Genomic DNA, 26,844 nt, shown 5'->3' with positions numbered 1-26,844 from the left:
GGATCCAAAATGACCCAAAGTTGTCCTCAAACCCTCATCACATGACAAAGCTATTTTGAAAAGGAGTAAGTGGCTTTCTCCCTCTAATTTCCATATGTTTGCATGGGAAATTCTACCTGAAGTTAGTACCCTATAATAGACAATTGAGCAGTAGTCCCCTTTGGAATTTGTTGTGTGTAATGGTAAGATAGGGACAGAAAAAGAGCTTGTTTTGACCTAAATTTTAGCATCATTCTTCTCAATGATACAAAGGAAGTTTTAATATCGTTTCTACAACTGAGATTGCTTTAAGGAAACATTGCAATTTACACCTAAGTAACACTGAGAAGGAGCAATAGAAGAAATGGGGAGAGGATTCAATAGAAGAGAGCCCATAGACACAAAGAGGATTCATCAACACCCTCATGTAGCAAACATTTTTCTAAGACATCAATGGATGGGCTTCTTTGAACATCTGAAAGAGTATGATGATGACATCACTCAATAATTTTCCATGGCACTACATTTTCAAAGAGAAGATAGTGCCACTACTATTGTTAGAGGATTGACCATCTCTTTAAGTCCTAAAACCATAAGCAGAGTGGCCACCTTACCCTTAGGAATTTGATGGAGCAAGGAGGACAAAGCAGTAAGTGTTACAGCCAGGAAGAACTTTTTCATTGAAAGAGACAAACTTGTGGAGGATAAGGATGGGGTAAGAAGAAAAAGCCCACCTTACCCCTAGGATGAAGTGACCTACCACATTCTTAAATACATATCCCATGAGGGGAGGTTGAGCATTATATATGCCTATCATTTTAGGCTACTCCATGAGCTAATATTCAAAGCAGATTTACCAATCCTACAGAGACTAAGTGTTCCCCATTTGCTCCTACAATCAATCATTTGAAATGAGCCAGAACCTGAGGGAAGGGAAGCATCAACACATTGCCCATCATGGCCTCATTATGCTACGATAGTCCCTGTTTTAGCTATATTAATAGTTTCTTTTTGTATATTTGGGAATGGGAGTTTTCTTTTTAAGTACGCATGGCTCTGTAGATCAGAGCACTTGTATTCACAATAGTTTGACACATTGGAAGGACTTGGGCATTGTTTTCTTTATATTAGTTGAATTGATAAGTACAATCTTTGTAACCTTAAGTTGTTTAATCTATACTACTGAGCTGGTTTTTTGGTGAGCAAACGAGTAACACAACGAACTATCACTTAAAATACCTCTCTTAAATAATGAAAAGTTGAACTTCACAAAAATAATATATATTTACATAAATTTCTTATAATGCATATACACAAATATGTACAACAATTTGCATCATGTATCAAACTTAGAAAAGAAATGGATCAATAGACTACACCATCATGGATCAGAGACTTAGAAAAGAAATGGATTTATAGACTAGAGAGCACTAGAAATACCCCAAGTGCATTGATGTTGGTTGGAGAGTAAATAAAGAAAGTAGGTATTACAGAAGCTTGGAAGATTAAAAATAAAATTAAACCCATAAAATTCGAACAATGAATAAGAATCTGTCAATCCTTTTATTTTTAAGCCCAGAATTATCGTGATTTCTCTCTAAGTGGCGTTATTTGGAGGGCATCTTATAGAACTTAGATAACAACTGGTTGTGCTTTGAACAGCGGAAATTCAAGAATCAATGCATAGAGATCAAGTGAAGGGGTGAAACTCAAGTCTTTGACTTGAAACTGTGTCCATCAAAATAAAGAGTAGGAGCCCGTAGTTTAACGAGCAGAAACTGGTAACTGTAATTCTGAAAAAAATTCATATTCAAGATATTGAATCCCTTGGGCCGATAAAAAGCCCTTCTTCCGAGCATAATATTTGATAACTATACAAACCTCACTCTCCACCCCACCCAAAAATATATTTACTATGACTGGTACATTCAAATACAGAACAAGAGTAACAGCAATAAGGTTTTTGAAAAATAATTAGAATTTAAACAGCTAGCTAAGCAGAGATAATAAATATCTGTTTGATAACATAACTGTCATTAGATGACCCTTAAAAGGTCTACCAATGTACAATGAACTTCAGACTTTTGATCCTTTCTCCAAGGTTGATTCTTTTGTATCTGTTGTTTTCGGAATGCGGAAGGAGCCCCTGCTATACAGTGTCTCGTAAACTGGTCTTATCCGGATTGTAAGAACAATGCTCACCAGAACCCCAAAAGCACACACCCCTGCCATGGTAAGAAAGGTAAGCCTGAAGCAGTTAGGCCCTAAACAGTCAACATTAGTGGCACCGATGCTTTTAGGAGAGGAATAGCCAGACTGCCTTTGAGCTTCTTGATCGTATATGTATCCAGCAAGGAGACCAGAAAAGAGGAAAGCTCCTAGTGGATTCCCTATTGTTAGGAAATTGTAAATCTTTCCAAAGTGCTTCAATCCGAAGAGCTCAGGAGCTGTAGGCACCATTACAGAGAATTGTACTCCATATCAAATTCCTAGTACGAAAGAAGAGATATAAACAGATCCTGGAAAATCTGAGGCAAAGAATAGAAAAGCCCCTATCATAAGAGCCTGTGAAGCTGTCATCCAAACTGTCCGAGGAATGGCCTTTTGCCTGCATGTTTAGCATCCACTGTTTTAATAAGAAGTAAAACTAATCACATGAAATAACTCTTTTTTACTTATCAGAAAAATAGTATACCCATCTCACTGATTAACAGATGTTCATAAACAAAACAAAATGAGAATCCCAAAACAGCAAACCTGACATAATATTCTGAGACAACCCCACCACCAAGACGCCCAACGAAGTTGCAAACACCAATTATTGCTAATAGGATCGTGATATTTTGATAGCCTTCAGCCAGTCCTATTTGTGCCAAATTATTGAGAAATGTACCCCTAGAACCAACCCCACAGAAGAAGACTACAAAAAGTAGCCAAAAGTCAGCTTTCACCACAACTTGGTGAAAATTGAAATCTTCTCCTCGTCTTGGTCTTCTCTTTTTCCAGACAGCTCCTTCTCCTTCAACTAATAGAATATCTAGGTTCATGTCCTCAAAGTCATGAAACAGGGGTGAGCCCTCTAATTGTCTCTGCAATTCATTGATATTGTCCTTTGACATGCTTGACACAGGGTTATTAAAATAGAGAGATTCAGCAGCGTTCATATCTGCACCAGGCTTCATGTCTGGGCCTTTTTCTTCCATACCAAGAAGTGGTTCTCTACAAGGGTCCATCTGCAAGTGAAGAGAGTTCTGCACATCTACACGGTCTTCCTTGATTGCACGTAATGTCAATTCCAGAGGAATCAAAGTGGGTGACAAGAGAAACAGAAGCATTACCACTACAAATAGCTTGGAGATAGGATGGTTTTCTAAAGAAAAAAGATCATTTGCTATAGAAATTGAAAGAAGATACAGAGCTAAAATAATGCTAATCGCTTGGATGAAAACAAAGTACCCTTGCTCTTCTCTATCTTCCCCAGAAACTGGTGTGCAAGGTCTAATCAAATACATGACAAGCAAGCAGACTACAAGAGGACCCACTGCCAGGAAAAACAACAGATTTATGGAGCTCTGGCTAAGTAACCCAGTGAAAACTTCCGTAAATACTGCAGCACTAATTCCAACAAAGCCCTTGAGGATGCCTGCAACTGTGCCTCTGCTTTGTGGGAAATTTCGCATATTGGTGACAAGGACAGCGGTATTGAACCATGTTGCACTATTTGCACCAACGCAGAGTGCGAGCCACATCTGTAAGAGCAACAAACAAAGGGTTAATGTTAGCAAATACCAACAAGCGGTAGCACTCCTTTTCTACTTTGCTCCTCAACTATGGTGCTTTTGATTTCTCTTTTCAAGTCAATGGTAGGGACTAGAGAATCTCAAAAACTTCCTAAAATTACATCAATCAGAGTCCTGGCAGAAAACTTGCTTGGTTAAAATATATCAGATTATGGTAAGGTTGTGAGATAATATGGATAACACTGGCGAAAATGATACTAGAGAACAAGTTAAATTTTAGATTGTTATCTTGTATAAAAGTGGAGAGGGCAGCTAACTATTATCCACATTCATACGAATCTCTATATAGTGAAATTCCTTATACATGGAAAATGTTATCTTCACTGGTCTGGAATCTCCATTGGATAGTATAAGAGAAGTAAATAACAACGACCTAGATAACTATTCCATATGCTTGCCAAGCTTCTAGCACTGAAATTGTTGATATCCTGGGAAGTTGCAGCATTTTGATGATTCCCTTGTCATAAATTGGATGTGGACAAAATATCGGATGTAAAACTTGTTCTCAAGTCCGCTGTTCAAGGAGATTCAAAGAATGAAATTGGTTCTTAAGTCCATTTCATTCATCCATGTATTTAGAGAACTGAAAATCGAAGTTGACTTCTTATCCAAAGGACACCCGATGGAAACTGGCCAATGGACATCGCTGAATCTAGAGATGTTTCTGTTCAGGAATTCTTCAAATCAGTTTTTAAATTTCAACATGCACTGCTGGGATTACAACTGTGGTTGTTAGTTATGTTTATCATATTTTAAAACTGTAAAAGCAAAGAACTGAGCCATAAAGATTAGATGTTTTTGACAAGCATGTAACCTCACTATGTATAAATGTATTTTGATTCCACTCTAGGATGACTTCTGAATCTTGGATGCGCAGAATCAATTTTTGTCTTGATAGGTTGCTGGAGTGGAAATCATTTATGGCCTTTGAGGTAGTTACAGATCTTGAGGATCTATCCATTGGATACTACAGAATGCAGATGTGCATAAGAAGAATGTAAATCTCTCTTGTTTTATGTTTATAATTTACAACACTTATTCTGAGGAAAAACTATTCTATCTACAGTCTAGTTTGTGTCAATGATATGTTTTATATTGGAAGGTATGGAGTGGCCGGTGGGGAAATCTAGTCCAAAAATCATGTAGCAAACTTTCACTCAGTTTGTCTGTGTATATTTTTACTCAATCTGGGCCCAGTTAATATAAAAACTACCTTTCTCTTACGAAGTCAATAGCATCCATCCTCTATACCATGCTTTTGAAAAATATGGTTGATTGTTACACGTATGTGTTTAAGTTCTGAAAAACAAGAAAATGTAATTGAATATATGTTTTCAAAACGCATTAGTGCAAACGAAATATGGAATTATATTCTCATAGCTTCTAATTCGAAAATCAATAGTGCTGTGAAAACACATGCTTAAACTTCACCAAATGTCCCCATATTTCACTCTTAGGTTCAACAACATTTTTTAAATATGATGGGCTCATGCCTGCTCACAGATTTTAAAAATTGAATCCCCTTACCAAAGCCCACACTGACACCCTTGAACCTTAGCAATTTTGGCAAAAGAGTAGTTTGTCATCTTAAAAATGTACCTTTAAATTACATCAAGTGAAGGGAGGTACTTTTATAGCCCATGGTATGGGAGATCTGTGTATATGTATGTGTTATACTAATAAATAACATGGGAAAATTTTGAAAAAATGCATAGATCCACCTTAATCTTGGGATTTTCAAAGTACCAAGAAGTTTGCATCTGGTTTTTTAATCCCTCTCACTGCTTAATAGTGCCATGGTTAAGATAAAACTATGCTGATTTAGTATAATTATTAAGTACTAAGAACTCAGAAGGGCATTTTAAAAAATCTTTGCTAAAAGGTAGGAGGTTTATGGCGTGAGACTTTCTGATTTATTTATGGATAGTTTATCACAGTTAAATCTTGAAAAAGATCCAATCTGTAAGGGAGTAGACAGTTTGCACCACCAATCACGATGTTATTGTAAGCAAAGCATGGGTGCGCTTAAGTGCTTTTCTTAATCTAGGATAAAATATATTAAACAAGAAAAAAAAACCTATAAGTTGTTCCCAAGACAATAATGCAGATGACAATCCATCTCTTAGATCAATTACATTTATCAGGTATTTAGAATATAGCTACAGACAAGCAACGAGCCCCTGCAATGTAGATTAACTGATCACTAGACCTGTATCTTCCCTTATCCTGATAGTAGAGATTGTAGGGGCTCGTTGCTTGTCTGTAGCTATATTTGCATCCTTCACCTCTTATATCTGCAATAAGAGATAAAGGATATTGGTGTACACTCTTAATCAAACTATTGTCCTATTAATTAATTCGATTATCCAACTCACAACACATATGCCAGTGAGGCAGCTGACACTGAGCCAAACATGATTCCTGAGAAGTTCTAAACCATAGATCAACATAGATTTGATGACCCAAGTTAGTTTCCCTCTTAACACCTAAGTCTGCAGCACCTGCAAATTTCCCTTAGCATGAGGTTCAAGGTTTGCTTGGCATACAAGAAAAGTTATTTTCAGGAGTTCCTTCAATCTGCAAGTCAGGAAGGTGCTATTCTGGGTGATTTTAGTCTTGATTATGTGGTTGCTTGACCAGCAAGTAACATAAATCTTAGAAAAGCAACTGATGATGCTCTTCCTGGGCTCTTAAAAGAGATTATGGTGGAGATTTGAAGAATAGTTTTAGCTTGTTCTATAGGTTTCTTGCAGAGCAAATAAGTGCATATTGAAGGAATTTTGAAGCAGAGGAAACCCTGTTCTTCGAGATGATTCTCGGCTGGTATCTATGTTGCCAGTGTATGGGTACGGGCATCTTTTCAACACCAGGGGACAAGTGTGCGTCAAGGTTACATATATCGAATTTTATACATACAAATAACATAATGGGGAAAAAATAGAACAGATAAATGTATAAGAAATTATTCAGGTTCCAGAATCATTAGTTTTTATACTCAAATCATCCCCTATGTCCACCATTCATCAATTGACATTCATGAATCAACATTGAAAATTGGCATTCCTTCCTTTTCTAGACATGGTGTTGACATGACGAACAGAAATATCTGAAACTTGAAACTTCATGAAATCAGAATGTGGGGACTGGAGGAATGCTCATAATGATGAAGAACACTCAATGTTGAACGGGTGCTTCTCCTGGATTAATATGTGCCGACTTTGGAACGTGGTATGTCGCTGCTTTGAGAGTGCTCTTTTTGGTGATTTATGCCCATTATCCTGATTCCTCACCATGCTTGAGAACCTTTTTCATTGAGATTCTTGCTATTATTGGTCAAGCGGAGGCACTTTTCCAGGAAATTTTACTGTTATTTATCCCTGCTATATTTGAACCCAAGTGCTGTGCTTTGGTCGGAATATTTTTGTTTGACTATGATGGGTTATTTTTGACACACTCTGGGTGCCCTTATTGAGGAGATTCCTATAATAGATTTGGAGACTTTTTTTTTTACGGCTTCAGACTAATCTTAAGAGCCTTCCTTGGAGCATAGTAAGCTGATTTTGAAGGACTGAGAATAACTTGATTTGAGCACCCATCTAATGCAGACCTTCTGGGATGGATTATGTGCTATTTAGTTAAGGAGATCAGCAACTTCTTTCAAGGATTTTACTTGCATATTTATTGATAGGTTCTGCTTGTTTTGAAGGCGCTTCTCCAACTCGGCTTAAGCACTCTCCTTGGATATCCCTTCATGCTTGTCTTAAAGCATCTATTCTGGAGATTGTTCTATCATCAAGAGACTTGCTCATTTGAAATTTGGATACGTTTGGGCAACCTTAAGAAGATTTTTGTCATGCTTTTCTCTCTACTGTTTTTATACTAGGCAGAACACTTTTCCTAGAGATCTATTATTAGCATGTGGAATGCTTTTCTTGGATCACTTGCTGATTTTGGGTTTCTTTTAGTATATTGGAGTGCTTGCCCGAGAGATCAAACTTGGAAACACTAGGCATTATTTTGAGAAAGATTTTGTCTGATTTAAAGAGTTTCTATCTCAGCGTGAGACGCTTTTCTCTTGGATTATTATGTTATGTTGGTGAGGATCAGATAACCCAGAGCTGGATACTTTTCTTACAATGTTTTTAGGATGGTTTTAAGGTTTAATCTGCTAGCCTTGTATGGCAACCAATATCAATCTAGGATTCTATGTCAAAAACAATTCAGATATCCGTGATAAAACAAGAAAGAAGAAGAGAAAACCGTCAGTGCCTTAATTCATTCTTCTTTAGCTTTTAAGTTCTTTTCCACCTCTTCTAGTCAAATAATCCGTATAGCAGCAACATATGCATATCAGGCCCAGGTTTAGATGGATTTGTGCTAGTTGCCAAGTCAATGCTCCCAGCACACCATTAACACACACATCCACCCCGGCCTTAGAATCCCACATGCTTCTCTCAGTAACATCATTCAATGTAAAAATACAAACAAAAGCATCATATGCATTCAAACGAATAAGATTTACTCCATTAATAACTAAATAAACTTACCACCCAATATGGCAGAGCACAGATTCTCTCGCTCAAGACGAGCCAGATGAGGCCATACCCGAAAAAACTAGCAAGAGAACCAATAATTAGAATTCCCCATGGCGGTATCTTGTTGCATATGAACCCCGCCAGAAGACCTACATTTTCTCCAATGTCGTTAGCCACTCCCAAGTTGTTCAACTGCGCTTGACTGTAATTTAAAATCCCCTTCATCCTGCCTGAATAGAGGGGAAAGGTGTATGCATTGCCAGAAGCTATCTGAATCCAAACAGCAGCTGCAAAGCCCAGCCATGGGACTACCTTGGCTGCTGTATTTACTGCAGACATCACTCAAATAACATAAACAGTTCGTATAAAGGATATGAATAGTATGGAATCTGCCTGTGATATGTATTCAGTATTGTAATGGGCATTGGAGTTTCATAAGCCGTTGGGCTTACTGAAACATAATAAACAAATCTGCTGAGACAAACATAATAAACAAATCTGATGCGGTCCAAGGATGGGAGAGGTGAGTTTTAAGCTGCGGATTGCGAGATGATGGCACGAGTTGTGTACAAGTGAAGGTCGAGCAATGCAGAATGAAATGTTCGTGACCTGTATGAATTTTTAAGTGTTGAACCATCATATTTCTATTCATATAAGGTTGGTTGTATGGTAAAGAAAGTTTGTTTGTTTGCTCGGGGTGTGTGAAAAAGTTTAGATGGTCGACCCGGGTAAATAACAGTGGGCTTTTCTTAATTAATTAGTCTATCCATATTTTAAATATGGATTTAATATGAACGAGTAATTTAATTTTTTTTTAATGATATTTTGTATAGGTATTTAATTTATTTTTTTAATTCGAGTAAAATTTCAATTTTGATGACAGATGGACAGGATGACACATCATATTGGGCTGTGGAATGAGCCTCTAGACTCAATAATGATTAATTAATTGTAACGTGAATATGGGTGTTGGTTTTGTTTTTAATCTCTTTTTTGGACAGCTGTATTCTAATGAGGCTACAATTTTGTCCAGAAAATAATTTAAATTTTGTCAAGATTTTAAGAAAATCTCGCATAATTTTTTGGAAATTTAGGTTAGAGCTCTCAAGCATGTTTTTGATGGTGATAAATTTAAAAAAAACAATTCAAACACTTTAAAAATTAGATTTCATGAAAATAATTTCACGCAAGAATTTCACCTCTGAATGAAATTGTGGCCTTAGTAGACAAATCCCTTTGACAATGCATCATGAAGCTTATGAATAATCAAATGTGTGATATGTTATCGTTGATATCTTAGAATAATCTATATACTTTTGATTTTATAGTTTTATTGTTTCAATCAAAGAAAACAAAAGGTACTTAACCCTTGAAAAAGTGTTCCCTTCTTATTGTTGATGTGAATGCCATAATTTGTAAATTTGTCTCTAACCGAATGCTTATAATTATCCTTGTGTAGAGAATGAACTCGAACCCTCTCCTAATTTGAGAGAATTGATCACAATGTAGATGGTTTGCAATATCTTATTAGTTAAGAATCTGTAAGTGGGAGTATTTATTATGCCAAATTTACATAGATCTACGAGGCACAACCACTCAAAGTGGTTCACTTACAAGTTTGAAACAACCTACAAGGAGAAAAACATGTCTCAAGGGATATGAGTTGGTTAATATTGGAACCTTCTTATAATCAAACAAGACCTTGTTAACAAAATAATCTACATTTTTTATAGTTTTGGTTGTATGATAGAACTTTAGATGGATGTTGAAAGGTTTTTAAAAGATGATGTTGTATCCCTCATCTGATGATGAGCCTCAATCTATACCTTAGGTGTTATCTCCACCATTTGGGCACTATCACAGTGTAGGAACTCAAGGTAATGGGTTGTGCTATATAGAGAGATGTCACTGTAACAAATAGTGTATATAACATGATCACTGAATGTTTATGGATATTAAAAGGTTTTTTAAACAAAACACTACATATTTCCATCACTTATGGACCTCTAGAAAATTCACCATTGTCCACTTTCAAGCTACAAGAATTCAAAGTCATGGCTCAAGCCGCAAAGAAGTATGTCATTGTAACTGGTAGCTTATGAAGCGTGATGTTGAGAGACTATTGAGATAGATATGTAAAGATCTTTAGAAGACAACAATGTCTTCCTTGACCACATGATGGACCTTCGTATATGAGGTGACATATCCACCATAGTCTACTTTGAAAGTGCAATAATTTAAAATGATGGGTTAAGAAACAAAGAGAGCAATTATTATAGCAGGCCACCTATGAACAACAATTGTGAAGTTCGTTCAAATGGATATCAAAAGGTTATTTGAAGACAATGCATCCTTTGAGCATGTAATATAAAACAACACATATGTGTTACCTCTATCGCTTGTTTTCTTTTGAAGTACAAGAAGTCAAGACAATGGCTTGAGTGACATAGATTGGTGTAGTTGTAGTGGGCAACATTTAGAGCACAATGATAAAACCTTCAAATGTGGATATCAAAACATTTGTTTGAAGACAATGTTGCCTTTCCTAGTGACTTAATGGATCGTTGTGAGGTGTGTGTTTATGACAAGTCCATTTTCAAAGTATTAAAATTCAAGATGATCATTGAAAAAGTGAATATGGTTGTAGTTGTAGTAAGCAACTTATAGGGCACAATCACAAAGACATTTCTGATGGATATCAAAAAGTTTTTTGAAGATTAATTATCTCCACTAGATTATGTTTGGATATTTCTGTTTATTTATAACAATGTCACTCTTGCTCTCACTTGTCCACTTCTAAAGTGTAAGAATTGAAGACAAACACTTACAAATACAAGCCATATTTTGTGGAGTAAATACACATAGAGAATTTGAACTGTTAACCTTTTCATATGGAATGTCTTAACAATGCACCCATTTACCATCAATTTAAAAACTGATAAATAACGAATACACAACAGTTAAAATACTAAAGATTATTGAATATAAATAGTTAGTATTCAAAAATATTTAAAATATTCATAAAATATGATTATTAATTTTTAATTTCTAAATTTATCACAATAATTTATAAAATAATAAATTTATAATTATTATTTTTATTATATTTTATTTTTTTATAATATTTTTTTTTATTTATTTTATAAATATATTATAAAAAAATATTTTTATATTTTTATAATAACTTAAAATTTATACTTATTATTCTTTATATTTTTAAGATTTTGAAATCTCAATCTTAGTAATAATATAGAGTAGATCTTTACCCGACTTGATGCTAAACTAGACACCAATAAATCATATATTTTTCCTGTATATATATCATATACTTTCCCTGTATAATGATATGATTATAGATTAATATATTTTACTTCCACAATGATGTAGAACAATACAAAAATCACCACATTCAATATAATACATGATGTGGAGAGGCATGATTTATTTGCATACAAAAAGTGTTTGGATGAATTCTCATCAATTAAGCAACCTAGTCCACATAGAGAGTCCCTAGCATGCCCATGTTGTTAGAGATGGAGACTTCACTTTGGGTAAAATATTTCATTATTTCAATCTAGACAAAAGTTATGACAAGGCTTTTCAATTCTCTTATCCATAAACATATTGGCTTTAAAGTCATGATATTATTTCTTTAAGAGGAGTATTTTATAGAAAATGGTGAAGCACAGGGTCCATAGTTGTTACTATTTTAAGTTTACTCCTATCCATATGCTATCCACTTTCCCAACATATTCATGATATTATTTATCTAAAAGGAGTATTTTATAGAAAATGGTGAAGCACAGGGTCCATAGTTGTTACTATTTTAAGTTTACTCCTATCCATATGCTATCCACTTTCCCAACATATTATAGCATTCTTCTCTTTGATTTTTTTATAAACCTATCCATATCGTATATTAAAACAAAAAGTATGTGGCATCATATAAAATATCCTCTTTAAAAAAATATATCGATGATTATATATGTCATGATTGTATGAAGATGGTATATGTCATGATTGTATATATGTGATATTATAAAAATAAAAAATATAGAATATAGAATATTATTTTATATATTTTTAAAGTGTTTATAAATAGTATTCTTCGTAATGATAAGAGTATTATAATGGTTTTTTCTTTGAGTACAGTTTAATTAGTGATGGTTGTGAAAATAAAGTGTTATGTGTGAGAAGGCTTGAGGTTCAAATCTTTTTGATTGACTGTGCATGTGTAAGGGGCATGAATAGGTATTTAGAGATTATAGTGGTAGTTGTTAGAATTGACCCCATGTCACGCGAGTATGAAACCAACCTAGTTGCTAATTCCTCGAGATACCCAAAAGAAAAAGAAATTAATATAAATTAGAAAGTTATCGGAAAAGAAATAAAGGTGATTTAAGTGTTACCATTTAACTATACATTGTTTTGTTATGTTATGTTTAGGATTATTTTAGAGGATTGTCGTATAAAACCAATTTCTTGTGTTGTATTGACTAAAAAATCATTTTGACATAATGTCCAAAATTAACTTTTGGAATGAATTAGAAGATCAAAAAGTTCCTTTTAACTTGAGAGCTAATGCAAAAAGGTTGTTTGAGAATATTATTTCCAAATTTAGGAACATTGAGAGCTGGTAAAAAAACAAATTAATTGTAGTATATAAGTTAGGCAAGGTTGTTCGATGTCCCTACCCTCATTGGCATATACATTCACAAGTCAGAGCATTTGTTGGAAGAAGCATGTTGTGTCACCTTGACTCTTGCTAGTATGGTCATCATCCTTATTTACATTGTTGATATTGTTCTTATGACAAAGTCTCTATGATCTCTATAAGCAACTAAAATTCCTCAAGGATTTCTACTTTACTACAGATATGACTATTAACATCGACATAATAAAGGCTATGATAATTGAATCCCAAAATATCACTTACGCTAATTTTGTGTATGACAACTAGCTTGGAGGAAGTGTCTTTGATAAAAGGTTAAATGGAGGGTGGAAAGCTTATGATGGACTTGAAAATAGTTGTAAATTGATGGACCATTAGATATGAGATAAGAATAAACTATTTTTTTAGATTTTTATCACTCTTTTTATCTTATGGTTATGAAGATTGGGGCTGCAACATCTCTAGAGAATCATGGAGAAAGATAAAGCAAATCCAAAAGTCTTCTATAACTTATAATTAAAATTAAAGGCAATACATCTTATCCTATCCCCTACATAAAAGCATGTCTCCCCCCATTAAGAGCACATTTATGACTACGTACCTAATGTATAAGAACAAAATAGACAACATGGGCAATGAAAGGCTTCCTAAGATTGCTTCAAACTCCTACTAAAATGACTTGCGACTCAACACTATAGGGCAACATAAATATGCCAAGTATTGACTAAATCATTAGGGAATAAAGGATGATGTTACTCAGTATAATAATAGTACATCTAAATTTGAGGATAAATTGCCGCGTGATAAAAAATTAAAGGATAAAAGAAAATTAAGATATTATAAGGAGGTGATTAACCCTAATATTTTTATTTTCACTAATGTAAGAAGGGACAAACTCTCTTGAGTTCCATAATGAAAAGGGGTGCTCAACCATTCCTAAAATGTTATGGCTTAAAAAAAATTGTCATGAGGGTTGAAATGAAAAGTACTTTCTCATGAATCTCCAACCTATTAAATGAGGAGAGGTGTTTCGCTCCAATGAGAATTCGTTTCGAAGCGAAAGACGGAGCCCGAAAAGCCTATACCAATGCCTTCCACCAGCTACTTCCCTTGGACTCATGAATCCCATACCTACACTCACATTAAATCATAATTCAAAAATATTTGTTATAATATTGGCCTATTTAACCTTTTAACTCATCAAAACTATGGTGATTTGTGAATGCCTTTCTTAAAGTTTCTCTAATAGAGAAAAAAAAATTAAAACAAAACAAGTAAATATTATTTATTTTTATTTCAAAAATTGGAATTTTGAGATTATATTTTAACGACATTGCATAAAGTTTGAAAAATGAAGGCTCGAGATGGACTACAGTGGAGTTTTCCAAAATACAACTTCTACTTGAGCACAAATATGGCATACTTGTGCTTTATATATAGTTGGGTAGGTGGAAATAATTGTTACATTACAATGAGGATAGTTGAAGTGTTTTTAATATAGAGGGATTTGATCACATAAAAAGGAGGATAGTAATACAATTGAGAGGGGTTGTATAAGTGTTTCCCAACCATCCCTAGTTGCCAACAAAATTCATCCAAATGAAACTTGGTGAGAGACCAGAGAGAAAATCTGATAGCTAGCGACTAGTGGGGATAAACTCCTTGTAATTTATGGTCATACCACAACTCCCTGGACAGTGACCCATGAACCATAATGGAAAATTTGCATCAAATTAATTCACATTACATCGGTATGGGGCCAATAATTTACAGTCATACCACACCTCATTAGATAGTGATACAGACGCCATATGGAAAACTTTTTCCAAAACAATATAATTAAAATGATTGTGACCAATATGGATAAACTCCCTGTAATTTATGGTCATACGAGAGCTCCCCAAACAGTGACCCATGAACCATAATGGAAATTCATTTGCATCAAATATCGTCCCATCACATAGGTATGGGGCTCAGTATAGATTTCATGGGGTCTTCCTCTCTCTCATCTTAGTTATTGATAACAACACTACCAAGGCCATCTTTATGAAGGAATCATATTCTTCTTTATCTATCAGATAAAGACAGATTGGGTTTTGTGTAGGCCCCGTCTAAGATCCAACACAGAGAAAGTGAGCCCTGTTGATGAGAATATCAGTCCTCCGAAGGTGGAGGAAGGAATTGGTGGAGCCATTCCTGATGCATGCTCTGCGAATGCAAATGTTGCACAGAGGTTCAATCTTTGCACTTACTATCTCCATGATTTTTTTCTTTCTATATTTCTTATCGAAAGAGAATTTTATGACAACCCTAGTGTGTTTTCGGAGCTTCTATCTCTACACTTACTATCTCCTTAATCTTTTTCTTTCTATATAATTTATCGAAGGAGAATGTTATGAAAACCTAAGTATGTGTTCTCACATTTCTGGATGACATCAAACTAGGATTCTAACCCAAGTCATGCTTTCTTATATAGTGGATGGTTAACTGAGACATTTCTAATTGCTTACATCAAACAGCCAAATACCTATCAACATTAATACCAACCTACCTAACTGAGTTAACAAGCTAATTTAACAACCCAATTTAGCTAACCGACATTTTTTTTCTAATTATTTATTTATTTATTTAATTTTATTTTTTATTTTTATTTTTATTTAATGTGGTAGTAGCAGGTTTACCTTTTTGTTGTTTATGGTTTGGATAATTGAGGTGTTTACTAATCTTTTCTTTGTATGGGATATTAAGGGGTTTAGCGTTTTGTTGTTTGTGGTTTGGATAATTGAGGGTTTTACTTTACTTTTTGGTTTTGTAGGGAGCCAGAGTCTATTTCCTGGAATACATTGCAGGCCAATGCCTAGAAATTTGTGTTTTAGGCAGAGATTTTGAGGTTTATTGACATCCTCATCAAATATATTTACAACAACAACGATATCTTTTTGCAAGAACTCATCTCTAATGCCTCTGATAAGACTACTTAACCTTGTATATGTATCATCTATTTAGCAATGATTCAGATGAGATCACTTGGTTTTGAACATTTCTTCTAATGATGCTTTATTGTGACCAGGATTTGGATAAAATTAGATTTTTGGCTCTCACAGTTTTTGGAAAGCTTGGTTATTTATTCAGCTTGCTGCTTTCAAACCAAATTTTCCAGCCAATTTCTCAAATATAGTGCAAATTAATACAAAATTTTTATCAAACTGCTATATCATGTCCATTATAGTCAACATTGTACATGTCAAAGTTATAGCGATTACGAAAATTAGAAGGTTGATTTAATTTTCTATTTTTTGGGATAAATTGGAAACAGGTACCATTGAATCTGGATCCAAATTTCATAGGTGGGGAAAAGATGTGATTTTTCGTGCCCCATTTTGCTTTTTTTTTTTGGCCTTGGTCTTGCATATTGTCACTTAACATTCTTCTAACTCATATTCACAATTATACATGCCTTTCATAGATCAAATTGGATAAAAAAAAATTATCTCATTATGAGATAGTGGGATAGGAATGACCAAGGAGGATCTCATAAAAAATCTAGGGATAATTGCTAAATTCGGAACTTCAGGCAAGTTGTTGGCATACACAACCTATGAGTAAGTTCAATAAAAACAATGCTCAGTTCATCTTGTATCATGGTTATGTGTTGTTGAGTTGTTTTTCTCTTGATTGTTCATTGGCACTACTTTTCTGGAACAAATGCAGAAAGCTAAAGAGTTGAACCTCATTAGCCAGTTTGGAGTCAGATATTATTCAATCTACCTAGTTGTTGAACATGTGAAATTTATTAGCAAAAAGAATGATGACAAACGGTAAGATGTGCCTTTCGATGTGGCCTTTTAATCCAGTTGGATATTTAAGGCCACCCGCCTATTCCACCTAGACCTCAAGTCGGTTTCATCAATTTCCTTGTTTATAGCAGAATTTACTATTTTAGCAGTCTTTTCCGAGTCCTGAACTTCTGGAACAGTTTTGACCCCTAAATGGCTCTTTTTGAGGTCCAAAACAAACCCATTGCAGTTTACAACAAATATTTTAGTACTCAGAGAGATATTTCCAACGAGTTATTGTACGCACCAAACGGAGATAATATGACTAAGTTACAACCCTAGGAAGTTGGTTGCCCAAATAACCTCAACGGGGACCACAAACTCTTGGCATTCCATCTCCCGGGGTTAGGGTTTTCCCTTGTTTTTCAATAATAAAAATACCCTTCAGCCTCATTGTAGCACAGTTCAAAGGTATGTAGCCACCACATCTCTTCTCAGAGATAAGCTACCATCGTCCGAGCTAGTTTATTTCCATTTTTGTGTGTAAGCATATTTCAGTTCTTTGATATTAATGAAATGAAGTTTTATTTCTATTGCACCTATGTGTTTATGTGTATATCTGTATTTTGTTGTGTTCTTGCATAAGTCTAGATCAGTAGTATCAGAGCAGCCTTCTCTTTCTATGTTTTTCTTTTAATCTCCCCACCAAAATCAAGGTATAAGGAGTTAGGGCTCGAACTGGTTGAACCTTTGCAATACCAACCTCGCAAACCCCAATGGCCTCCTATGGCGGAAGAAAAGAAGATGAGGGGGTAGGAGATCCTTTCAAAATATTGCTCGAGGAAGCCCTTGAGCAACAAAGGAACGCGACGATGGATAACTTTGCTCAGATACTTTGGTAGCTACCCACAGGCAATGCATCTTCATCCAGAAACCACTCTGGAGGTGCCACTCCTTTTAAGGTACAAGTTAACTTTGACATTCCCATATTTGAAGTCTAAATAGACGCAAATGTCATAAATAGATGGTTAAATCTGTTGGAAGGATATTTTTTAGTTCATGACTTTTCCAATTGGGAAAATATTACTTTCGCACTCCTCAAAGTTGCCCCACATGTCAAGGAATGGTGGGAAACCTACTATGAACAAAAGGATGAGAGGAAATCCTCACTGTTTTCAACTGCACCCACTTGGAATTCTTTCTGAGACACCATCAAGGAACAATATTACCCTGTTGGGAGATATGAAGATAAATACATAAAGTAGACCACACTATGATAAGGAAGGGACCAAGATGTGACAAAGTTCACAAATGTTTTGCATACCCTTTGTACAAAGATGGGTATCAAGGATTTAGAGCGGTATTTGGTACTCAAGTATCGTGACTGTCTACACAAGTACATCCAAGATGAGATGGAGTTCCTGGATATCTCCTCGCTTAGCGCCTACTATCGATATGATGTCAAGATCAAGAAGAAATTTAAACATAAGAAGCGAGACTTTGGATTCGTGAATCCGATTCAAGGGCAAGGCACCCACAAACCATAGAAAAAGGACAAAGTCAAGGTGGGGCAACCCAATACAAATCATTGAAGCTACAAGCAAAGAACAACACCACTAAGACAAAGAAGGACACAGGGAAATGGTGTGAGTTCCATAAGAGCCCCACTCACAACATAAGTGAGTGCAGAGCCAAGCAGCCACTAGTGGCCAAGCTGAAGGCTTCTGAATTAGATGCATGTTCTGACCCTGAGTCAAAAATCAACAAGGGGAATGAAAAAGGGAAGCATATTATTGATGCAGAGCTTAATGCCATCGTTTCCATCACCAATATCCAGAAGGATGAGCTCGAAGATATGAAGGAGGCGGAGCAACTCTTCCATTCATAGAAGTGGGTGAAGGGTTATCCACTGCAGTTCATTGTCGATAGTGGGAGCCAGAAGAACATCATTTCAACATAGGTCATGAAGCGGTTGGGCATACCAACCACACCACACCCAAAACTATACACCATCATGTGGCTTCACCAAGGGCGAGATCTCTGCATCAGCTAACAATGTCACCTTCCCTACAACATCAAACCCTTCATAGATGAGATATTGTGTGATGTTTCTCCTCTTGAATTTTGTGATGTATTATTAGGCCAACTATACTTGTGGAAGCAACATGATGTGTATGAATCTAGGCCTCGCATTGTTATTATTACTTTGAGAAATAAGTTGTATAGGGTACCAGAGGTACCACTGCCTATCGCAATTTCTTTGATCACTACGAAGCAATGCAATAAGATCATTTCCCAGACCGAGAAATTTATTTTCCTTATGATTCTCCCTCATGGCAAGAATAATATTGTGGCCATGACCTCCAGATAGGGTTCCTCCACATGATAGCAGTAGATGGACAAGGCTATGGAGGAGTACAAGGACATCTTCACCTCACCCACAGGGGTACCACTACATTGTCAGGTCAAGCACTCCATCGATCTGACCCTAAGCATGTTTCTACCCAATGGACCAGTCTATCGATGCTCTATTCTCGAGAACAATGAAATCAAGAGGAAAATTCAGGAGTTGTTGCAGAAAGGGCACATCAAGCCAAGTTCATCACCCAGTGGGAGCTCAATCATTTTGGTACTAAAGAAGGATGGAACTTGGAGACTTGACTATTGGGCGTTGAACAAGATCACTGTATGGAATAGGTATCCAATCCCACGGATTGATGACCTTCTGGACCAGCTTAAAGGGGTCAAATATTTCAGCAAGATTGACTTGAAGTCTGGTTATCACTAGGTATCGATCGAACCCTCTGATGTGTGAAAGAGTGCCTTCAAATCCAAGGAGGGCCTTTTCAAATGACTAGTCATGCCTTTTGGGTTGACGAATGCCCCTGCAACCTTCATAAGGTTGATGGATGACATCTTGCGACCCTTCACCAACTCATTTGTGGTGGTGTATTTGGATGACATTTTGATCTTCAACCATAGTTGGGAAGAGAACCTATACCATATTTGACAGGTCCTCCAAACCCCGTGACAACACAAGTTGTGTGCCGATTTGGAGAAATACACTTTTCGTATGAACCAGGTTCAATATCTGGGGTACATCATTGATGAGAGGGGTGTGCATGTGGACCCATCCAAGATACGAGTCATTCTGGATTGGCCAACCCCAACCACTCTGACAGAGCTCCGTAGCTTTCTAGCTCTTGCCAACTTCTACCGCAATTTCACGTTTGAGTTCTCTCATATCACTTGGCCTTTGAGTCAAGTCACCAAGGGAGGAGCGAAGAAAAGTTATTTTGGTCTGAATCCCAATAAAAGGAATTTGCAAAGTTGAAGCATCGCCTATGCTATGCACTAGTGCTCATATTACCAGACCTGTAACAACCATTTGAGATCGAGACAGATGCCTTCGAGTATGCTATCGGTGTAGTTCTTACTCAATAGGGGCATCCAATGGCATATCACAGTGAGACACTTTCAAACACAGTCCAAAAGTATCCCACCTATAAAAAAGAGATGTATTCCATCTGGCATTGGAAGCATTACATTATGGGGAAGGAAACAATCATCCACCCAGACCACCAACCCCTATAGTTCATACAAACACAGGGGAAGTTGCAGAATGATCACCATCAGAAATGGTCCACATACCTGCAACAATTCCATTTGAAAATTAAGTACAAGAAGGGAAACACCAACAACATTGTAGACTGCCTTGATCATTGTGCTTGACTCTTGTGGGCATGAGACTGTGGGGTGGCCGAATCTTTACAAGAACAATCTAGAATTTGACAACGCATACTAGACGCTCCTTGAAGGAAAGCAAGTTCCAAATTTTCACCTCCAAGATGCACTCTTATGCCACCTTGGACACATATGTGTTCCTTCAAGTGAGCATGCCAAGATGATTTGGGAGGCACACTACAATCGGGTCGTTGGACATTTTGGGGTAGAGAAAACAGTGGCAGTACTGTAGAAGTATTTTTATTGACCAAACCTTCGACAGGATGTTGGAAAGTACATCAGATCCTGCACTGCCTGTGCCATTGCCAAACTGACCATCAACAAGCAAGCCATATATACTCCTCTTCCTACTCCTAGTCAACCTTTGGAATCCATCTTCATGGATTACATGTCGGTCCCTTCTACTAAGCATGGCAATGAATGCATTTTCATCGTCGTCGACAAATTCTCTAAGATGGCCATTCTGACAGCCTACAAGAAGAGTATCACATAATAATCCACTGCTAAGTTCTTCTTTAAATGAGTGTGGGTACACTTTGGGATCCCATATACCATTATCTTAAATCGGGGAAATGACTTCCTAAGTACATTTTGGTAAAGTCTCTGGTTGATGTTGGAGACCAAGCTCACTAATTCCATGACTTTCCACCCCCAAATTGATGGCCAAACAAAGGTCATCAACAGGATGATCATACACATTTGTGCATGTACAACTCGAAGCATCCACCCACATGGGATGAAATCCTCCCTTATGTCCAGCACAACTATGATAGAGCTCTCCATAGCTCAACTAGCCATAACCCCTTTCAGGTGGGATTGGGATTCCAATCACTATGTCCCATTGATGTGGCCATACCATTTGAAGCCACTCAGGTAGATTCGGCTCAAGTCTAGTCCAAATATGATAGGTCTAATAGCTTCATTGAGCACGTTCAACACATTCACCAACAGGTCCACGACATTTTGGATAGATCCAATGCTAAGTACAAGGAGAAACATGATCAACATTGGGTGCCACACAAGTTCTAGGTGGGCAACAAAGTTTGTTGACATATGCAGAAGGAACACCTCCCTGGGCTCCACCACAAGCTTCGACCACTTCGATATGGGCCATACACCATCACCAAAGTTATAGGGGACAATTCCCTTCAACTTAGCATTCGAGCGTTCCTTGGCTTGCACCCAATATTAAATGTGAACCTCCTTCGGCCATACTTTCCACCATTGTTGGACACATCCGACATTGTATAACAACTCACACCAACAGAGTTAAACCCAAATTGCATGGTATAGGCCACAATTGATCAAATCATGGACACGTAGATCAAGAACACTCACTAGCAAAGGATCCAGCTATATCAAGTTTTCAAAGTGGGCCAAATCCTTCACCTGGGCAAGTGGTTCACTAGGGACCAAGTTCAACATAAATTTCCTCACCTCATGGAGGATCTGCACGCAATGGGGACTGTTGCTTCCTAAGGAGGGAGGAATGATCTGTTGGGCGTGGAGCTTGATTATCTTCTTTATTCAAAGGTATCACCGCATTGGACCCCAGTTCGTAATGTGGAGGCAACGCCGCCTGTAATATTTGCACTACAAGGGGGGTCCAGGGGGTGGATCTGATCTTTGGGAGTTCCCCCCCGGTGGGGGATCGGGGGGTAGTGCCCTCGAAGCTAAAAGTTTATGTAAAATTTCCTTGTAAAATGTTGTAATTTCGTAGTCAATTTGGGTCATTCATTAAGCGGATATTTGACGGTAGAAGTTATGTTTAATTTAGGGTTTTTTGCCCTAAAAGGCAACCCCTCGCTATATATGAAGGAATAGTATTGTGGCTATGTAGATCTATATTATGAGTGAGAAAAAGAGAGGAGATTCTGTGAGAGCGAAGAGGGAATTACAACGGATCTGTTGTAGGTTGTATCTCTTCATTTTGCTAGATAATATAAAAGGAAGGATTGACTGTTTTTCCGTGGATGTAGCCCAAATTGGGTGAACCACGTATACTTGTGTCTCTCTTGTTTTATGTGTTTTCTATGTTTATATTTCTGCAATATATTTTATGTGTTCCATTTCTCTGTAATATAATTTTCTACCAACTGGTATCATATTTGAATGTCTATTTGCTAATAAGATTGCAAGAGAGAAGGGTTCTTGGTTCGAGTGGGAGAAATGGCAAAAGATGGTAGGTTTAGGGTCAAAAGATTTAATGGCCAAAACTACCAGCTATGTAAGATGCAGATGGAATATTATCTATTAGAGAGATTTGTATCTACCATTGAGTGGAAAGAAAAAGAAGCTGACGAGTATGACAAACACAAAGTGGGATATTCTCAACAGAAAGGCACTTGGAACAATACGACTATGCTTAGCGGCATCGGTAGCCTTTAATATTTCAAAGGAAATGAGAACAGAGGGTTTAATGAAGGCATTGGCCAAACTATATGAAAAACCCTCAGCCTCAAATAAGGTATTTCTTATGAAGCGTTTATTTAATATGAAGATGTCAGAAGGTGGATTTATTGTTGATCATTTAAATGAATTTAATACAGTTACCAGTCAATTAAGTTTTGTAGGGGTAACTTTTGATGATGAAGTTAGGGCTCTGTTATTTCTATGCTCATTGCCAGAAAGTTGGAATGGTTTAGTTATGGCCATTAGTAACTCTGTCTTTCGATCTAGGAATTTAAAGTTTGATGATGTTGTCGGTGCAATCCTTAGCGAGGAAATGAGACAGAAAAGCTTTGGTGAGACATCAGGTAATGCTTTGATTGGAGAGACTAGGGGAAGAAAAATGGAAAGAGGAAAGAGCTCAGGATATCGCAGTAAGTCAAGGAAAGGCATATCCAAGTCCAGATTAGGGATAGTGTGCTGGAAATGCAGGAAGAAAGGACACCTGAAGAAAGACTGCAAGTTTTGGAAGGGAAAAGAAGGAGACGCACAACAAGAAAACAATCATGAAGCAAACGTGACAGGTGATGTGTTGCAAGATTCTTTGATTATTTCATTAGAAAATATTATTGATGCCTGGGTGGTAGATTCAGGGGCCTCATTCCATGCTAATCCTAATAGGAAACATTTTCATGATTATGTTCAAGGATATTATGGAAATGTTCGATTGGGTGTTGATAAACCCTGTAAAATCATTGGAATGGGTACAATTTTCATAAAACATCAGAATGGAAATAAATGGCTATTGAAAGAGGTAAGGCATGTTCCATATTTGAAGAAAAATCTAATTTCAACAGGGTAATTGGGAGGTTAAGGCTGTGTGACTACTTTTACAGATAAAACCCAGAAGGTCACTAAAGGATCCCTGGTAATAGAAAAAGGAGAAAAGGTTGGTACATTGTATTTATGCAATGGTATTTCTAATTTTGTTAATGCTTTAACCTCTACTGGAGAAAATATAACATTGTGGCATCATAGGCTTGGGCACATGAGTGAGAAGCGGATGCAAATTCTTCACTCAGGAATTTTGTTGCCAGGTTTGAAGCATGTTGATTTAAAATTATGTGAGAATTGTGTTTATGGAAAACAGAAGAGAGTTAGATTCCTCAAAGTTGGGAAAGAAAAGAAGAGCGAAAGATTAGAGCTTGTGCTTACAAATGTATGGGGACATGCTCATGTATCATCTCTCGGTGGCTCTCATTATTATGTTACTTTTATTGATGATGCAACCATAAAAACCTAGATTTATTGTATTCAAAATAAGTCTGATGTATTTGATACTTTCAAGAAATGTAAAGCTTTGGTTGAAAATGAAACAGGAAAAAGGTTGAAGTGTCTCAAATCAGACAATGGAGGTGAATATTGAAGCAAAGAGTTTGATAGGTACTTTTCAGAGAATTGAATTCGCAGAGAGAAGACAATTCTAGGAACACCATAAGAAAATGGTGTGTCCGAAAGGATGAACAGGACAATCATGGAGCATGCAAGGTGCATGAGATTGCATGCAGGATTGCCTTTACAATTTTGAGAAGATGTTGTAGATACTACTATTTATCTAATAAATAGAGGGCCTCCAAGTTCCTTAGATGGTGGTATTCCAGAGGAGGCATGGACAAGTAAAAAGGTAAACTACTCATTTTTAAATACTTTTGGTTGTGAAGCCTTTGTCCACATTAATAAAGAAAATAGAACAAATCTTGAGGCAAAATCAAATAAATGTACCTCTATTGGATATGGTGTTAATGATTTTGGTTATCATTTTTATGATTATGAAAAACACAAAATCATTAGAAGCAGGGATGTCATATTCAATGAAAAGGCTTTGTATAATGATTAGTTGCAGGAAAAGAAGCAGGAAAAAGAAAACAGAGAATACACAGTGCTTGATGAGATCACGAAAAAGTGATTGTGCCTGAAAATCATAATGATCAACAACCAGAACAACAAAAAAAACCACAACAACAAGAAGCACCTGAAACACCTGAAAGTGGTGTTAGAAGATCTACTAGGATAAGTAGACCCCCTGAACGATACTCTCCTTCATTATATTATGTATTGTTGACTGATTCTAGTGAACCAGAATGTTATGAAGAAGCAATGCAGGTAGAAACCAGGAAGCAGTGGGAGAAAGCCATGAAAGAAGAGATGGACTCCTTAGCACATAACCAGACTTGGGACTAAGTCAGGTTGCCTGTAGGTAAAACAACATTGCAGAATAAATGGGTTTATAGGTTGAAGGAAGAAGATGGAGGTAGAAGAAGGTATAAAGCTAGACTTGTGTTGAAGGGGTTTGAACAGAAAAAGCGTATAGAATTTGATGAGATATCTTATCCTGTTGTTAAAATTAATTCAATCAGAACTATTTTAAGTCTAGTAGCAACTGAAGAATTGAATCTTGAGAAGCTACATGTAAAGACAGCCTTCTCCATGGAGATTTGGAGGAAGAGATATATATGCAGAAACCACAAGGATATGAGGTAAAAGAGAAGGAGAAACTAGTGTGCATGTTGAAGAAGAGCTTGTATGGCTTAAAATAGGCTCCAAGGCAGTGGTATCTAAAATTTGACAGGTTTATGTCTGAACAAGGTTATACTAGATGTCCCTCTGATCATTGTGTTTATCTCAAAAGACAAAATGATGCCAACTATATTATATTGTTATTGTATGTAGATGACATGCTTGTTGCAGGTTCTAACATGCAGGAAATAAATGTGCTCAAAAGAAAATTGGCAAACTCATTTGCAATGAAGGATTTGGGTGCTCCAAAACAAATCCTTGGTATGAGAATAACTAGAGACAGGAAGAATAAAAAATTAACATTGTCTCAAAGTGAGTACATAGAAAAGGTGTTGAAAATATTTAATATGAAAAATGAAAAACCAGTTAGTATACCTTTGGCTAGCCATTTCAAACTAAGTAAGGATGTATGTCCCAAGAATCAGGAAGAAATGGCTTATGTGTCTAAATTTCCATATGCATCAATAGTTGGAAGCTTAATGTATGCAATGCTCTGCACAAGGCATGATATTGCACATGCAGTGGGAGTTGTAAGTAGGTACATGAACAATCTAGGAAAAGAACATTGGATGGCGGTGAAGTAGATTCTCAGGTATTTGAGAGGTACCACAAATCAAGCATTATGTTTTGGTGGTTCAAACATTACTCTACAGGGATATGTTTATGCAGATATGGCGGGTGATAGAGATAACAGGAGGAGCACCGCAGGGTATGTGTTTACTATAGGTGGAGCAACTGTCAGTTGGGTTTCAAAACTGCAAAGTTTTGTTGCACTCTCAACAACAGAAGTAGAGTATGTTGTTGCTATAGAGGCTAGTAAAGAACTGATTTGGTTACAAAAGTTTCTAGATGAATTGGGTAAGAAGCAAGAGTTGGGCAGGTTATACAGTAACAACTAGAGTGCCATACATCTTGCAAAGAACTCTGCATTTCATTCCAAAACTAAACATATACATCTCAAGTACCATTTCATATGGCCAGTGTTGGAAGATGGACAGTTGAAGCTGGAAAATATACACACTAACTAGAATCCTGCAGAAATGTTAACAAAAGTTGTAACCAGGGAGAGACTGAGATTCTTCTCACTTTCAATTGGTCTTCAAGTATGATGAAGAAGATGAGAAACAACCAGGTCCAAATTGGAGTCATTGTCCAGCAAATGAAGCAACGATGGAGTTGCTATAATCAGTCTCCAAGTGGGAGATTGTTGGGTGTGGAGCTTGATTATCTTCTTTATTCAAAGGTATCACCGCATTGGACCCCAGTTCATAATGTGGTGGCAACACCACCCGTAATATTTGCGTTGCAAGGGGGGTCCAGGGGGGGCGGTTGTGATCTTTGGGATCCCTTCCCTGGCGGGGGATTAGGGGCGA

General features: G+C 36.6%; 1 pseudogene across 1 annotated transcript; it reads right to left on the bottom strand.

The window, feature by feature from the left end:
* Positions 1 to 1,731: 1,731 nt before the first annotated feature.
* On the bottom strand, positions 1,732 to 8,961 carry LOC149215354 (protein NUCLEAR FUSION DEFECTIVE 4-like; annotated as a pseudogene). Its single transcript, XR_016251024.1, has 3 exons — positions 8,327 to 8,961; positions 2,737 to 3,728; positions 1,732 to 2,587 (listed from the first exon to the last, which is right to left on the bottom strand). The product of XR_016251024.1 is annotated as a protein NUCLEAR FUSION DEFECTIVE 4-like (transcript).
* Between the last annotated feature and the right edge of the window lie 17,883 nt (positions 8,962 to 26,844).

Source organism: Pinus tabuliformis, chromosome 1_1 (assembly GCF_031772625.1).
Source record: "Pinus tabuliformis cultivar Carrire ecotype Pingquan chromosome 1_1, CPIR1, whole genome shotgun sequence".
Classification (NCBI taxonomy): Eukaryota; Viridiplantae; Streptophyta; class Pinopsida; order Pinales; family Pinaceae; genus Pinus; species Pinus tabuliformis.
This window is presented reverse-complemented; position numbering and strand designations above follow the sequence as displayed.